This window comes from Pterocles gutturalis, unplaced genomic scaffold (assembly GCF_000699245.1).
Source record: "Pterocles gutturalis isolate BGI_N339 unplaced genomic scaffold, ASM69924v1 scaffold2245, whole genome shotgun sequence".
Lineage (NCBI taxonomy): Eukaryota > Metazoa > Chordata > Aves > Pterocliformes > Pteroclidae > Pterocles > Pterocles gutturalis.
The window spans coordinates 15,803-32,075 of record NW_010137975.1 but is presented as its reverse complement, the minus strand read 5'-3'; positions in this window follow the sequence as shown (position 1 = coordinate 32,075).

Sequence of the window (16,273 nt, the reverse complement as noted above, 5' to 3'; positions counted from 1 at the left end):
AAAAGGCCATCTTAAAACTTTCCTACAAGTACTGTGGATTTCCCTGCCCCCTGTTAAAGTTCATTCCCAAAGGAATGACAGTTGTTTCCTCAAGCCTTAAACTGAAGGCATATTTATTTGCACTTAAGCCAGACATGAAGAGGAATTTTTTTGGAAGGTGACAAGTGGGAGAAGGGGGTGCGAGGGATGCCAGACTGTCGGCTGGCAGTGGGGTGGACCTGGAAGGAGGCAGCTTGATGCTGCCAACAGCCACCCGTGGTCCCCAGTTCCATCCTTTGGGCTCCTTCCCCTGTCACAGCCCAAGCAATTGCCATTCCCGGCGCAGCATCCTCACCTTTTTGCTCACCCTCCTTATCTATTGCAATGCTTCCTGCTCTCCCTTCCCTTTCTGCCCTGCAGGCCTGAAACTGTTGCCTCTAATAATGTTTTTTTTATACCTTTTCTATCTCTCGCCTCAATCCAGCCGGTGCCATTGTAGGCAGTTTCCATGTGTCACTGCTTCTTTCAAGCATCATATCCTCCTGCGAGATACCAACACACCTGACTCAGCCTGCCCACTCTCTCCTTTGTGCAGGCTTTATATTGCAAGTTATTTAAACTCCCAGCTATTTTCCAGATTAAATAAACCCGGGATTCGTTACTCTGAAGGTATCAGGGTTTTATTAGAAAGCCACATTGCCATCTTGTTATTTTGATCCTTATTCACCTGTTATCTTCCCACGGACAAAAGCCTCTGAGTTTCTTCATACAGACATGCATTCATGCTTTTATTGAGCAGGAATCCTCTTTGCAATCTCTACTCTCAGGTGAGCCTGCTCTGCAGATCATATTCGGTGTTTGACTTGGGTTTGATTTTGTCTCTGCTCTGACAAACCCCTGGTGAAGTTAATGGTGACAAAAGAAGGACTTCAGGGTTTGGTCCTGATTTCCGGGATAGGAGTTCCCCTCCTTGTCACGCTGTGGATGCTTGTTACCCTGTGGCAGCCACATCCAGATCCTGGGGGACTGGGAACAGCAGGGGAGGGCGTCAGGGAATATCTTTCAGGTTAGGATGTGCAAGGATAGGTATGGAACAAGAAAATGCAAAGCAAACTGAATTTCATTAAAGTGTAGCAGTTATGGCAAAGACAAGTGAAAAAATACACCATCTTGCTATAGATAATGGATTTTACTAACCATGCCCAGAGGAGGGAGACCTGGGCTGTGCTTGTACCCCCCAGCTGTGGGATGCTTCCCAGTAACACGGGGTTAAAGCTTCAGCCTCCAGCCATGAAAATGCAAAAGTCATTCATCTCAGGCTTTCCAGAGGCAAACATCTGCACAGCCACAGGTGAATAAAAATGTGGAAACATGCAAAAATCATTAAGGCAGCTGGGGATTACTGGTTTGTTGTTTTGTTTTTTTTTCCCCCACTATTTCAGCCTGCAAACAAGACACCCTGCTCTGACAACCTGTTCCAGCCACTTTCTCTGACGCACAACATCTCATCTGGATCAGAGCTGCATCAGCACTCAGGCACGAGCTCCACAAAGGATGCTGCTATTTTGGGGGTGCCTACAAGTCCAGCCCTGTCAGTCAATTACCAAATTTAAAGCAGAGCGTGAAGTGTCAGTCGCACTGACACCAGCATGCACAGAATACCTGGCATTTTCTCCACTGTATTACAACTTTTTCCTCAATGCACGTCCCACTCTCAGGAATGTGGCATAGGGGTGGTTCTTGTGGGTCTCTCCTCTTCTGACTGTATGTAGAGGTAGCAGCTTTCCCAGTAGCCCCCTAACCCAGCTGGGATCAGAGTTTATTCCTCCCCTACCTAAGTTTTCCTAAAGAGTGCACAAAGCAGACTGAGCGACACAGGACAGAATCTGTGCCCATGGCTGGTGCGGTAGAGGGAAAGAGGGGACAAGTTAGGGATGTGTTTTATAACAAGGGGCATGAGAATGGCCACCGCTATCCCCTCCCAGCTGTGATGGGCTAACAAAAAGCCAAGCAAACAAACAACAAAAAAAAAAACCAATGCCACCACCCCTCCAAAACAACCAACCAACCAACCAAAAAAATTGGCTAATAATGAGCCAAAGCAGAAAATTCCCCAGAAGAAATTAAAACCAAAGCACACCCCACAGAAAGGGTAATGTGACAGGTAAGGGTTAAGGCAAAGCCAGGGGACTTCCAGCCTCACCCCAGCATCACCCAAGGCCACCTCCTTTATCTGTGCTTCTGTACAATAGGGACAATTCTCTGTCCCCTCACTTTGTTGCAGAGGTGGCAGAAGAGGTTTGTGGGGTTCCAGGTGTTGCTATGATTAAAGCTGAAAGACATCTGCACAGCTTAAACTGCTACAGGTGGTATTTCTCCAGCTCCTGTCTTCAGGATGTAGATGTAAAATACTCCAATTGACCCTAATTGACCTGGGAGCATCCCCTCACTTCCAAGGGGTTGCCAGCTTCAGGCAAAATGAGTTGTCTCTGTTGTATCATCGAGGAAACTGAAAAAAAAGCAAATCTGAGAATAGTGATGAAAGTAAAAGGAAATAGGAGACAGGTGTAAGGGCAGGGCTGTTTGCATACATGCTGTGATAAGTTACTAGGTAAACCGATAGGTCAAGGTCCATGAGGGCTGGGAATCCACTGATGCCTGGAAGTGCAAGCTGGGGCTTGGGGAGCCCCACAGTGACCAGTGGCTGAGGGGGAATATTAAATAACACCCAAGCACTGGTCCATTTTCACACACTTCAGCTAGCAGTAGCTTCTCACAGCCTTCTCACTGCTGTTTCCTAGTAATTAGGAGAAAAGCTTCAGCTGCAGCACAAACAGTTCCAAACACTAATTCAGGCAGGGAAGAGCCTGGGGTGACTCTGCCTTCCCTGGGCTGGGGGTGGCTGGGCAGGGGATGGACCCCTGTGAAGTTTGCACCCGGGCTTTGCATAACCCACAGGCTGCCCTCCATGATGGTCAGCTGCAGCGTAAAGGGAAAAATGCAGGAAAATTTGTATTTATCTTTCCTGATGGAAGGAATCCATCAAGTCAGGTAATGAGACAAGGTAAGACTGCTGGGTTTGGGCACCCACAGGATGAAAGCACCAGTTTTGGGTGGGGCAGCCCAGTGTCCAGTTGTGATTATCCTCTTTCACCATGTTTTTGTTGATGCTTTAGAACAGATGGATTTTGGGGGATGAGGATAGTCCCAGACCACCCAGGATTTGGGGACAGGGATGGTTACAGACCACCAAGCATCCTTCTTTCGGTGGTGCTGCAGCACTGAAGCCCTTGGGGGCATCTTGCTGCAGGTGGAAGTACAGCAGCCTCCTCCCAAAGTAAATGACCTTAAGGCTAGCCAGAAAACAAGAATTTCATTTTGTGAAACATTTGGGTTTGTTCCACGGGGACTTAATTGCCTTTTGTTTTGCTGTTGTGCAAAAATGAAAGCGTTCAGCAGAAAGAAACACACTGCGGAGAAGCATATAAACCAGGGATTAAGACACTCGCTGGGGAGATGAGAACCTCTACATCAAATCTTTGATTTATTCCAGGAATTGGACTTCTGTTAATCACCTATTTTTTGGTTCATTGGCTTAGTTGTATTTTGGGATGAATGTACCATTTTGTCACATCAAAAACGGAACATTAATAGGAATGTACCGTTAATTTGGAGGTTGCTTGTACCCGCTGAAAAGAAATAAATGATGCTATAGTTAAGATTGAAAAATAATTCGCTCAAAAACTCTGGAACATTTACAGAATGCAGAAATGCAGTGCAGATTTTCATCCTTGAAATATTCATAAATGATTCTGTGAGTTGTTATAGTTACCTTGTAAACAGTGTTTTAGGTAGCCAGTGTTTTGGTCTCATCTCTTGAGGGATGCTGGGGTCACTGACAGCCCCGGCAGTGCTGTGCGTGGGGCAGGCATCTCGCTATCGGCTCCCTGGCTAGGCAAAAAGGCGCAGAAAAGGGGTTTGGGCAGCTGGGACTGGTGAAGGGGTAAACAAAGGCTCTCCCGGTGTCTGCAGCTGAGCTTGGGCTCCCTTGTGCACCAGGACCCAGCACTTCCCCAGCCCCTCCAGCTGCTCCTGCGTCTGACAACATGGTCAGGATTTTGAGGGGACTTGGCATATTGGGAAGAGTCGACTTGACCTTAGTTTGGACCCTCCAAAATTCAGACATCAAGAACTTCCCCAGCACTCTTAAAAGGTTTATCTACCATACAGTGGCTTTAAAAGTAGTTTAATATAAAACTTTGGCACCACCTTTTTCCAGACAGAGGTTCTACAGCACGAGAACAAGACAGAAAAGTTGAGAAGAAGAGAATTTTTCTCTCTTTTTTTGCCTTGGTGTTATTTATTGCAAATTGCCTCATGGATTTTCTTGCTCCCAAGCAAAGGAGGGTGATCTTTAGCAATCCTCCAAAAACAGGAGCATGTCTCTATGTCAGGCCCATGCAGCTGAGGTCAGTACCCCAAAGAGAAGGGGACTGTCCTGCAGCCAGGCAGATGCAGCTGGGCCATCCAAAGCACATACCGAGCTGCTGGGTGTTGTAGTAACATGATCATGCCATGAAAACCCTCGATAAAAATATGCCTTATTCTTCCTTTGATCAGCTCTGTTTAAGCTGGATGTGCCAGGTTTACAGAGAGAAGTAACCTGTCAGCTGTCCCAATAGCAACTGTTTAATTTTCCTAAAGTTAATGGAGAGAGTGCCTGTAATTACACGTGGCCTTCTGAAACTTCTCGGCTTGTGTGATGAAGTAGGAGACAGCATTATGGCACTTACAGCTATTGATTATTTAAACTAATGGACTGAGACTGATGGAATCTATTCCACAGCCAGGGGACTCTGCGTTGTGTTTCTTTTACGAACTCGATAGGAAACATCTCTCGGACTGCAGGGTGCAGAGGTGGGTGGACCAGGGAACACCCAGGTTCAGGGTGTTCCCACCACAGTCTTGGGGTGCAAGGAGTGGGTTTGGGTTCTTCACCTCAGTGTGGCACCACATCCAAACGTCCTGAGACCAAAGCTTCTATGTTCATCCTTGTCCCACTGGTATACTTCTCATTTGCGGTCTCATGTCAGCATTTCATGGGACTGCCTTGCTGAATTGCGTTCAAGTGCAGGAGATGGAAAATACAAGAAACCCCAGAAATATATGAGATACAGTAAATGTCAGAGGGGTGTTGAGGGAATAGCAGTAAGAGTTTGTTCATCTAACAGACCTCAGTGCTGAGCTCCCTAGAGAGCTTGCCTAGAGCAGCCCAACAACATCTGTCATATCACACACATTTTGGAGGTAATTTCGTGTTGAGCTTCAATTGAAGAGCTAGTGCTGAAGGCCAAGTTCACCAGGTTACCAATACACCTAAATTTTCTTGTCATCACCAGGATACAACAAATCCGGCCTTCAAATTATTTATTTTTGTTAGCCCAAATTTAGCTCCTTTTGTACCTCCTGGAGGGCAATGGGAAAGAAAGGAAGCTGCTGAGTTTTGCCATTTGCCTCAACCCAGGCCAAAAGCTGGCCAGCACCTCAGCCATCCATGCACAGATTTGATTTCTACAGCCTCTGGCTTGGTAATGTGTAATATTTTGATTATGCACCGAGAAGAATATAACATTAGCATGGTGCTGAACATACGGATTTAAAACTGCCTGGCTGAATCACTTAAAGTGTAGGTGAAAAAACAAAATAAGTCTTCAAAATAAAAGAATACTCTTAATCAGAAAAATTATTTTCTACTTCAGAAAACAATATTAGGAACATAGGACAGCAACTATAGTCTACCTGGTGGATGGGCTGCCTGATGCCAGGCTGATAGCTCTGAAAAATGTGTGTTACACCTTTAATAATACTTCTGTAGTGTTACATTTAGGAGGGAGAAATCTGCCCTGGGCTGGAGCCACAGAGGAGGCAAAAGCAGGCAGCAGGAAAGGGATGGTTGCACAGCCTGGTGTTCATACTCACAGAGCATTGCCCCTATGCTAAAGGCACAGGTTATTGAGGAAAATGGTTCAGAACTTTTAAAGATACAATTTAATCTGAAAAAAAAAAAGGAAAAAGTCTAACAGCTAAGTAAGCAGTTACAATATATGGTCTATATTGGTATCTTGCAAATGTTGTGGGTCTTTGTGTATTCTTGACCAGATACAGCTTTAACTACCACCAAGCATAAGCATGAAATTTCAGTGTTAAAAGCCCCAAATGATGCATGTGTTTCAAAGTTATTCTAGAGATCACACATTCAAACAACAAAAGTCTCCATCATTTACCAGCTGAATGTTGGCTCAATGCACAAAACTTTGTTAGGATTGGAAGCGTGAAAAAATCACGTGGTGCATGGGTGCACCAAGGGACATGTGAAGATTTGCTGCCCCCCCTTTCCCATGGTTCAGACCAAGGCTTGTCTGCCCAACAGCTCAGCCCCAAGCAGGACTCATGTTCTTCTCCCCTGGCAAGTCCAGCTGCCCTCCATGACTGACTGCCCATGTGGGCACGGGTGACTCAGAGAGGCTTACCTGCTGCACTCCACTCTGTCCTGTGGAAGGTTTCAAAGCCTTAAAATGTTCCCACAAGGGTCTGCTCACACCTCCGTTTCCTCTCCTGGGTCCACGTTATGTCAAAAGTACACTCATAAAAGAACAAGAAAATATTTAATGGACTAACAAGACTGTCCAATAGGTTGTTCAGAAGTGTTACAATTATCTACATGTAATGACAGTTGGGTCAGTCACATGTTTATAATATATCTTAGACATTTAACAAGATGCAAAACAGTTAGACAAAATACAGTCCTCATACGAACCGGACTGGGGAACACCCCCAGCATGGCCGAGAGCCACAGGCTTCATCACCTGCCTGTATCTGGAGATGATTGCGGTGTTGGGGGTATCATCCTCTCTCCTGCTGCTCCTCTGGATGACCATAGGTGTCCTTCCCTGGGCACCTTGAACAACCCATGACACATGCAAGGCCACCTCTCAGCCTCCCTTGCCACTTTCCTTGCAGGTGCAGCTGGTGGCTTGGTCACTTGTCCCCCAAGGAGTTGCTGTAGCTCCAAGACACAATTCGTGCCCGTTTCATCACAATAAAACAAGGACTAATCGGAAACGATCTTTCCGATGTGTTGCTGTTTGCTGTAGGTGGGAAGCGTGGTTGCCCATCAGCAGGGCAATGCTGACCTCTGCTGCCTGAAACCAAAATGATGAAAAGCTACGTGAGACATCACCGGCTTGTCCAGGTGTCACATCGCCCAGATGTCACACCCATGTCACCTAACCTGGGGTAGCATGGGCCGTGTTTGTCACGTCAGCTCCACAAGGCAGATCCTGAGGCGACTCTATAAAAGCTGACAAGGTTAGCAGTGGGGCCAAACTCTTTCCTGTTGGTGATGCTGAGACCTAGGCTGCCTCCAGTGGTGGGGACAGCAGCGCTCCGTGCCCCCACGGCTGGCGGCTGGCACTGGTGAGCCCACCCCAGCTGGCATGACGCATAAGTGGGTCTTACAAGAGCCCCAGCGAGTGCCGCACATCCAGCCATCAGCTCGGCTGCTTCCACCAACTTCTGCAATGTTTTGCTCTGCTGGTGGGGAAACTGGTGGAGGAAAAGTGCCTTGGAGCCAGAAATGATGTTCCAGCTGCTCAGGCAGAAATTTAGATTTTAATATTTAGAAAAGATCAGTTTGTCAAAACATAATTACAAAAGGACAGCTTATTCCTCTTAAGTGTGCTTGGGGTCCAGCCATGACCAGGGCTGGAAGGAGCACCAGACCTGGAGGTGTTGTCTGGGGTCTTCCTCAGGGGTCAGCCAAACTCTTCAATAGTTCCATTAATGACCTTGGCAGAAAACAGAGTACACAGTAGTGTACCTCAGAGTTATCTAAGGTCTGAGTTTAACCAACCTGGGTTACAGAGGAGCTTTGCTGCAGATGCACTCACCTCCCCTGAGGACCTGGTGATCCATCCTGCATCCAACCTGCATCCATCCTGCATCCAACCTGCATCCCTCAGCTGCAGACCCTCTTGCCAGCTATAGATCAACCCTCAGCTGCAGACCCTCTTGCCAGCTAGAGACCAAAGCAGTAAGGCAACGTTGATGTCCGTCTTGCTTCTGGATTCAGATCCATCAAATCTGGCATCTCCTGGAGGAATAAAAGAGAAGCAGAAGTTTTAGGGGCGGTAAAACTGAAGCAATTGTATCACAAACCAATTGCCGTCCTGCCCAGCTCTCTTCTGCATCCGCCACATGCCGGTTACAGCTGCAATGAGAACCACTGAGGACTTTTTGCTAGAAAAAACTCTTTGCATTCACATACAACAGAGAAAACTTCCAACTTGTACAGTCAATACAGAAGAGGAGCAAGGTGTGTGTCATTCCCGAGCAGGCAGCACATAGAGGGAAAGTTCACGTGTGAACACAACACCCTGGGGAGGTTTTGCCATCAGTTGTTGTCTTCTGCTCTATGCAGAAGGTGTTTTATTACTGCTGCTAATCTGCAGCTGGGCAAACAGGGGCAGAAAAGAGTTAAGTGACTGGGAAAAGGAAGAGGCAGGGGCTCAGCAAATGGTTTCAACTCCTTGGCACAGGGACAAACCCAACAGCTCTCCACCCCAGCAAGGTCTGGCTGAAGCATCCACCGCGTAACCCTCTGCCGCTCCGAATCAGAGGGAGAGTTATGTCTGTCTGTGGTCAAGGTGGCATATCCTGGGACGTATATTTCTTAGTCATTGTCACAAGGGCTAATTTATCTTTGGTAATTAGTTTCTGTGCCTTGGAGCAGCGAAGCGCAAATAAGCATTTAACATTGATCTATTGCAGCACTTCCCTGGGTAAATAGATGGCTCGGGTGTTGTCTGACGCTGACGCATCACTGTCTTTTATGATCAGAGGAATCACTCAGGCATCAGCCTAGCCACAAGCCAAAAAGCATGTCTAAGCTTTTAAAACTAAACTTGGGGAACATTCTTCTCTGACCTGCTTGTGCCCTGGAAGACAACAGCAGCATTTCCCTCCCCCTGCTCTGAAGCACGAGCCCAAAGTGCTCCCAAGGAGGAGATTGTATCAAGGACAAACACAAAAGCTTGAAGGCTAGGGCCAGCAGAAATGTCCTTTGTATTTTCAAACCTCACGACTGCTTAGGTTCGGGTTTTGCAGCCCCTGCACAACCTGCATGGCCAGCTCAGGACCATCATCTGCCCTAACTGACCTGTTGCCAATTTTCAAGCAATTGTCTAGGATTATATGTATTTTCTTTTTAGATAAAAGAGTGTAACATCACAGGTCTAAGAGAAAGGATCTGTAATAAATCTGCCAAGTCAGAAGCACCATGATGGAACCACAGACTGAGAATCGTGATGCAGGACCCCAGAGCCCTGACAGCCTGAATTCAGCTGTAGGGATGGCTTTGGTGGAAAGACTGGAGGAAACTAGGTGAAGAGGTTGACATGGAAAACGGAGTGTAATGCACCACGGGGTCCTCAGGCATGGAACAGGTCGTGTTGGGTGAGATCTCCTTTGGGAAGATTATTTACCTCTTTACTTAGACTGAAAAAAAATGCCACCATTGTAATCTTTCCTGTCTTTAAATAAGGACTGGATAAGGTGCCACATGGGGAATAATTATTTCAACAGGAGAGCCATCTGGAGATGACAAAATGGGTGAGGAAATGCCTAAAAGGGAGACGCTAGGTGGTGTTTTGAAAAGGCAACTGCCAGTCCAAAGAAAATTTACTGTGGAATGTCCACGGACTAATCACAGATGGTAATTTCATTAAAAGTCTTATCAAAAATGCCAGAAACATGAAATTTGTTGATGACAAAAATCTGGGGGCTATCACCAGTGCCAACAGGGATAGGGATGTTGTAAAACAACCAACCAACCAAACAAACAAAAAAAAAACCCAACACAACCCAAACAGCTGATTTTTAAGAATTTGGTAACAGAATCCACCAATAATTCATTGTGGCAGCAGGAACTACCCCTAATCAGAGCACCCACTCTAACCCAAGCTCTTCGATCGGACTGCCAAGGAAAAATATGCAGGTATGGTGGCTGACCACCAGCATACAGACCAGATGCAGACATACAATGTCTGGCAAAAATGAACAAGGGAAATATATTTTCATGAGAAGGAAAACCATATTAAGATGTTCATTGAAAAGAATTGGTGTAATAGTTGCTAACCTACATGAAACAGAAGCAGAAACAATAATTTTAAAAAACATTATTATACACTAAGTAGGGTGGACTATAAAATACCCTTTAATCTAGAAATAAATTATAAACACTAAAATCTGTTACAGCTAATATAGTTTTTTCACTTAATTAAAAGTGTTATTATTATTTGGTAGGGAAGTGCTTTATTCTGTGATACCTAATTACTTCTTTGAAAAAGTTGAATGTTCGTCTTTATAACTGTGAAATTAAAAACAGGGCATAAAATCTCACTTTGATTGAGGGACTCTTCCAGAATACGGAAAGAAATACTAACTCAGTGCCCATCCCTGGATACACTGGCTCTTCTGCAACTGTACTTACCAAAGTGCAGTTTAAAACCTGTTCCTTCCTGCCATGGGGATAAGGAATCCAGAGAAGTATCAGCTACTTTCAGTGCTCAGAAATGATCCCTGTTCTCCCTTTGAGGTATGAAACTGGGCTGCACAAATTCAAAGTGGCTGATTTTATCATGAGCCCAAAAAATGTGTAGCAGTTCAAAAGTAATTTCTCCCCAGCTATTAGCTCCACTGTCCTCATTAAATATCTTTTCTTTTGTTGGTTAGATTGGAGATGGAGAAGACTCGTAGCTGCTATTCATGATCACATTACTGAATCATTTGATAGCAGTGGGCAAGGTGCAGTGGCCATAGTTTAAAATTTGGTTATTTCAGTTTATCAACTTCAGTCCTAATTTTCAGGCACATTATCTTTTCCCAAGGCTGCAAAAATATTCACCAGCATCTGTGAAAATTGGATCACTGGTATGAGTTCCTAAAACAGAAGTAGTAACCAGGTAGTTAATTTTGGGTGCCCTCATTTGGAGATGCTCTCACAGTTTTGCCTACCTAGAAACAGCTCTAATTGCAGTTCATCTGGAGCTCCTGGTTTTATAAAAGAACTGACACATCAAAAATATATGATTTTTTAAAAAAAGCTGCCCATCAGTCCTTCTGACTTTTTTCCTCCCCCTGGATTTGTTTTAGTCTGACACCCTCTGCTTCATTTGAACTTTCACAGGGTTTTCTTTCTCCTCTCTGCGGTTCTTTCTTTCTGGGGATCTCCAAAGCACAGGGAAAAGCAGTGAAAAGCTGTCGTGGCTGGACTTCTAAGCCTGTGTGGTATAAAGAGAGTCACAATTAGACAAAGTCAATTGAGGGTCTGGTGAACTGATGACTAAAATATGCTTGGATAAAAGAATCTGCCTAAGTGCAGAGTATCGTTATAACATAGATCGGGTGGAAAAAAGGCTTCTTGCCTCAGTCAAAATTTCTCAGTACCAGGAGAGCATTTTGAGAGTACTGTTGCTGAAATAACCATCAGGGTGTTCAGGAAAGTAGTTATCCACCTCAAAAATATGGGTCATCAAATAAAACTCTGTTTCCAAGTATTTCAAACATGGAATTTTCTCAGCTGCAAATTCAAAGGGAAGCGGATGCCTGGGAGCCTTATTATCATTTGAAGAGTTAATAAAGAATAGAAATCGTCAAGAGAGAGTACGATAGCAGAGCGGGTTGAAAAGTAGAAACCACTTTTGTTTCTGACAAGTCAAATATCAAAATAAATTCACTTCAGGCACATTCACATCAGTTTTCATCAGCCTTCTCGCAAGACTTTCATTAGCACAAATGATCACAGGAAGCAAACTTCACACTGAAAGTGCTCTACCCACCTCCAAAGGGGAAGTTCATTAGGAAGGATTAATTGGGTGAAGGCGTTACCTCCTTTGAGAGGTCTTTTTCATGTCCACACTTAATAATGTTCACTCTATTCAAGCTAGCTCAGGAGTGCAACTTTCCGCTGTCACTCTGAATAGGCAAAACACCGCGCTCCCGTGTCAACTATTTTTATTTCCATTGTAATGAAACAACCGCCCTTTAGTCAATGATCAAAGGAAGATAGATGCCACAGGAGAGGACAGAAAATGAGGTAGGGGAGGTTCAAAGGACGCATTATATCTGCTGATATGACCTGCTTTTGCTCAGTGAACTTATCTACAAACATCTTGACTCAGACGTACAGGGTAGGCTCCAGCCTCGTGCGATGCTTTGTGCCGGAGCCCTGCAGTAGCTGAGACCAACTTCTACCTGTAACAAAGAGCTTTAGTCACTTTTTGGGCATTGTGAGGGCCCTCTGCACATTCATCACCGAGTAACAGCCTGCAGGAGAGATGCATGAAATCACATTTGTTAGAAGCATCTAAAAGCATTGCCTTCTGCTGAAGTCATCTGGCACCATCTCCACTTAGGACGGAGAAGATTTAGAGCATTTGCATTTGGTGTTAAAGGAAAAAGAAAAGAAAATTTCCAACTCTTTAGAAAAGGAAGGGTTTGATGCCAGTGCTGTATTTCTTCTTGTTGTGCACCCAGTCCTATGAAACTGAGAGTTTGCTGAGGGTTGGGTCTTACCATTTTTCACATGAATGACACTGCAAGGTGCTTGCTTTGTATTTGTCTAAGCATTTGGAGCGCGGTTCTCCTGGACCTTGCTTTGTATTTGTCTAAGCATTTGGAGCAGGATGGTTCTCCTGGACTGTGATGGCAGCATCAGCTAAGGGTTTGGAGATACTGTAATTTCCTTCTCTTTCAGATAAGATTTAACTGACATGCAGAATACTTTAGGAAGAAAATATAATAACTTTCAAGAACTTGGGATTTTCTATTGATAATTCGCAGGCTTTATACATCTTTTATACATCTTTTAAGTTATATTATTATAGCAAGAGAAAACTGCCACCTTTAAGGTTTTTTTTTAAAAAAAAAACTTTCTAAATTTGAGAAAACTGCCACCTTTAAGGTTTTTTTTAAAAAAAAACTTTCTAAATTCTGTTTTTCTGTGTCTAAGAACTTCCCCAAAGTCTCATTTCTCAAGCTGAAATTTCTCAAGCTCGGTTTCATCCTGGCAGTAAATTTCTCTGGAATGCATGAAAACAAAAGGCATAAAGAGAATTGCTTTACACTTAGTCTTTTACCTGAAAAAAAAAAAATACTTTTAGAACCTTTAATCTAACAGCAAAAAACACCTGAAGTAATGGTTGTCACTGGGGGAAAGTGCTTTTCCTTGTTCTGCAGGAGACTGATGTTGAGTGATTGGGTTATAGAGACCTATGGAAACCAGATGAAGCAAAGGCAAAATTTGGGAGTTATTTTTTGTCCCAGTTGAGGAAGACAGTTCCCTTCACAAGGTGTCACCGGAATACCACCATGTCCTTGAAGGGCTGAAGGAAGTCTGAGGTCTGGTGAGTGGCTGGAGGGGAGGGAGAGTGTGGGAGCCCCTGGGAGAAGAAGTGATGGTAACATGGGATGGGGGACATTTGAGGACAAGTCCCTTGCACAAAAAAGAGGATGTGAGCACTGCTCCTGCAGGGTTTGCTTTTGCAGATCTTATTTCTGTGCAGCATTTAAATATTACCAGTTTGTCCCTAGGTACGTGTTAGCTAAAGGGAGCGTTCCCATCATTATGGGATGAAAGCAGAATGCCCACAAATGAAAGGGGGCTGAAATGAATGTTGTGGGAAAATAGGAAGCAATTCTGAAAGAAAACAAATAGAAAAGCTTACGGGACAAAGCGAGACCTCCCCTGCCCCTCAGAGGGGTTCCCCTCACCTTTGCACCCCAACAGGGTCATCTGAGCCCTGATGGGAGCGATGGGGACTTACACAGGTGAGAGGTTTTATGCTGGGTCACTGTACTGAGGACGTTTCAGCTGAAGAAAGGGCATTTCTTTCCAAACTGAAAAAAATGAGAGCCAGAAAAAAACCTTCAATCTGCTCTGCATTCAGTCCCAGTCCGCACACACTGCAAGTGCTTGAAATGCAATTAATAATGTCAGACCCTTTTACACTTTTAGAGAAGTTATTTATTATTACTATTGTATTGGCATGACACTTATCACCTCAGTAATAAAGCCTCTCACTTACAGTAATGGATCTAGCCTCACGACCTGCCTGCAAGGAAAGGAAGATTTTAAAGATGGAAAATTGGGGCCCAGCAAGATGAAGTGATTACAGCGAGACTGGAGAAGCCCACTGCAGAGCCCCGTGCAAAATGCAGCTCTCCTGGAACAGGGACAGTCCTTAATTACAAAAATGGACATCCTTTTGCATGCTCAGGTTTAAACATCCTTCTGTTGAATACCCAAGGGAGAGATTTTTAAAAGCAGGTACTCTCCCATATGATTTCTCGCTTGATTTTGGAAGTAGAAGCAGCGGGGTGAAGTCCTGCCCAAACCCAGCCCACCAAAAAGCATCACAATGCCGGTGCTCTGCCTTCAGAGCAGCTTCAGTCTGATAATAAAATTGCCATACCTGCTGGAAATTCACTGTAAGCAGCCACTGACAGACAACACACGGTTCTGCTTTGCCAACTGTTCACTGTCAGCTGGAAACACACTCGGTGCCACCGCGATGAGCTCGCATGTTCCTCCCCAGAGGACCAAAATATGTGATGGAAAAACTTTTCCTCCATTTTTTTCCCCTTGCAACATCAGGGGCATCTCCTGGATGGCTGCTAGTGCCCACCTCTTGCCCCCCTGGCCATCAGCCCTGGGGCTGGGCAGGGTGTCTCCTTCTTTCTGGTTTCCTTCCTCACCTGGCTCTTCCCACCTCTTGATGCCAAGGAGTCGATGACTCTGCGGCGGTGCAGGTGCCACCCAGTCCGTAGCAGCCCTGAAACAAAGAGCAGAGAGGAGCTGTCATGTTTGCAGAGGTCAGATCTTTCCTCAAGATAAAAAGCAACTGTGGAAAGGCACTCAAAATGGGTTTATTTGTTGCCCGTCTTTGCAAAATGCCTGGAAAGAAACTGGGCAAATTAATGAGGAGAGGCAAGGAGGAGGTATGATTACCTGGATGCAGCCTTCGGTTCAGGAGGTCTCCAACCGACAAGTTGCCAAAAGGCGGGGGAGGATGGGGAAAGAAAAAGAAAGATGTCATAGAAGAAAGACTGTTTTCTATACTCCTGACTTCTTTCCTTCCCTCCCTAGCCAGTACATGATTCTGGTCAAGGTGGAGTTTTTGCCTGAGCCAGAGTGAAATTTCGTATATTCTCACATTTTTCAGGGACCGTTGTGACACATAAATAAAGAAGACTCCAATACCAGTCTAAATCTGAATTATGTTCAAAAGCAACCTGTTGCTGAGTGATGGAATTGGAAGATTTCTTTAAATTCCCACCAGAACCAGCATGAATTTGGGGACCCTATTTGCTGGGGGTGCTGCTCCTCTACATGTACAGGGACCCGAAATACAGCTCACCCATAGAGAGAGGAAAGCAAGATGTTTACTCTCCCCTTAATGCCTTTCCCTGGCTTTGTACTATAGGTTGTATTGATGTCATTAGTTTACAATTTCAAAAGCATCAGAAATATTAATAAACATTAAGCAGCGGCTCAGGAATAATTTATACAAAGTGCAGGAAGGGACGCTTTGGCAGAGCTTGTTGTTTTAAGGCATTTGTAATCCAGTGAGATGCTCCTTGTAAAACACCCAGATGAGCACAGGTCATTTGTTTCGTGTCACCTTAGGCTGTGAAGCAAAAAATCTGCATTAATATTTGGCAGGAATTGCGAGTAAGTCACGATGGATGTTGACCATGACCCTGCGTCCCCTGAGCACAGGAGGAAAGTTTTCCTTAATTTGGCTCCCTTGAGATAAGGCCATGGAGGGGAGGATGCTCTGCTAGAGAAGGGAGCTGGGAAGGATGAGACCTTGCAGACCTTGTCATGGTTATTTTTAAGCACATATAAAAACAAGTCCTGGCACGAGGGGGTAAGTTTGGGTGAATAAATTTTAGACTGAAGGTTATTCACAGTTGAGTTGTTTGATTCTCCAGTGTTAATTACTTCTGCTTTGCATTGGATCATATGAGTCACAGGGATTTCTTTGCATCCCAGAGTGGATAACCAGTATGTAAAATCCGAGAAAAACCTGTAGTTGATAGTAAAAAATGGAGAAGGTCTATAAATTAAATAGATTAAATCTGGAGAACTTTTATCTGAATTTCCTCAAATACTGTCCCTTTTTCCCAAATAACAAATGACATGATCTGCACAAGCTTGACAAACCAAAGCCAA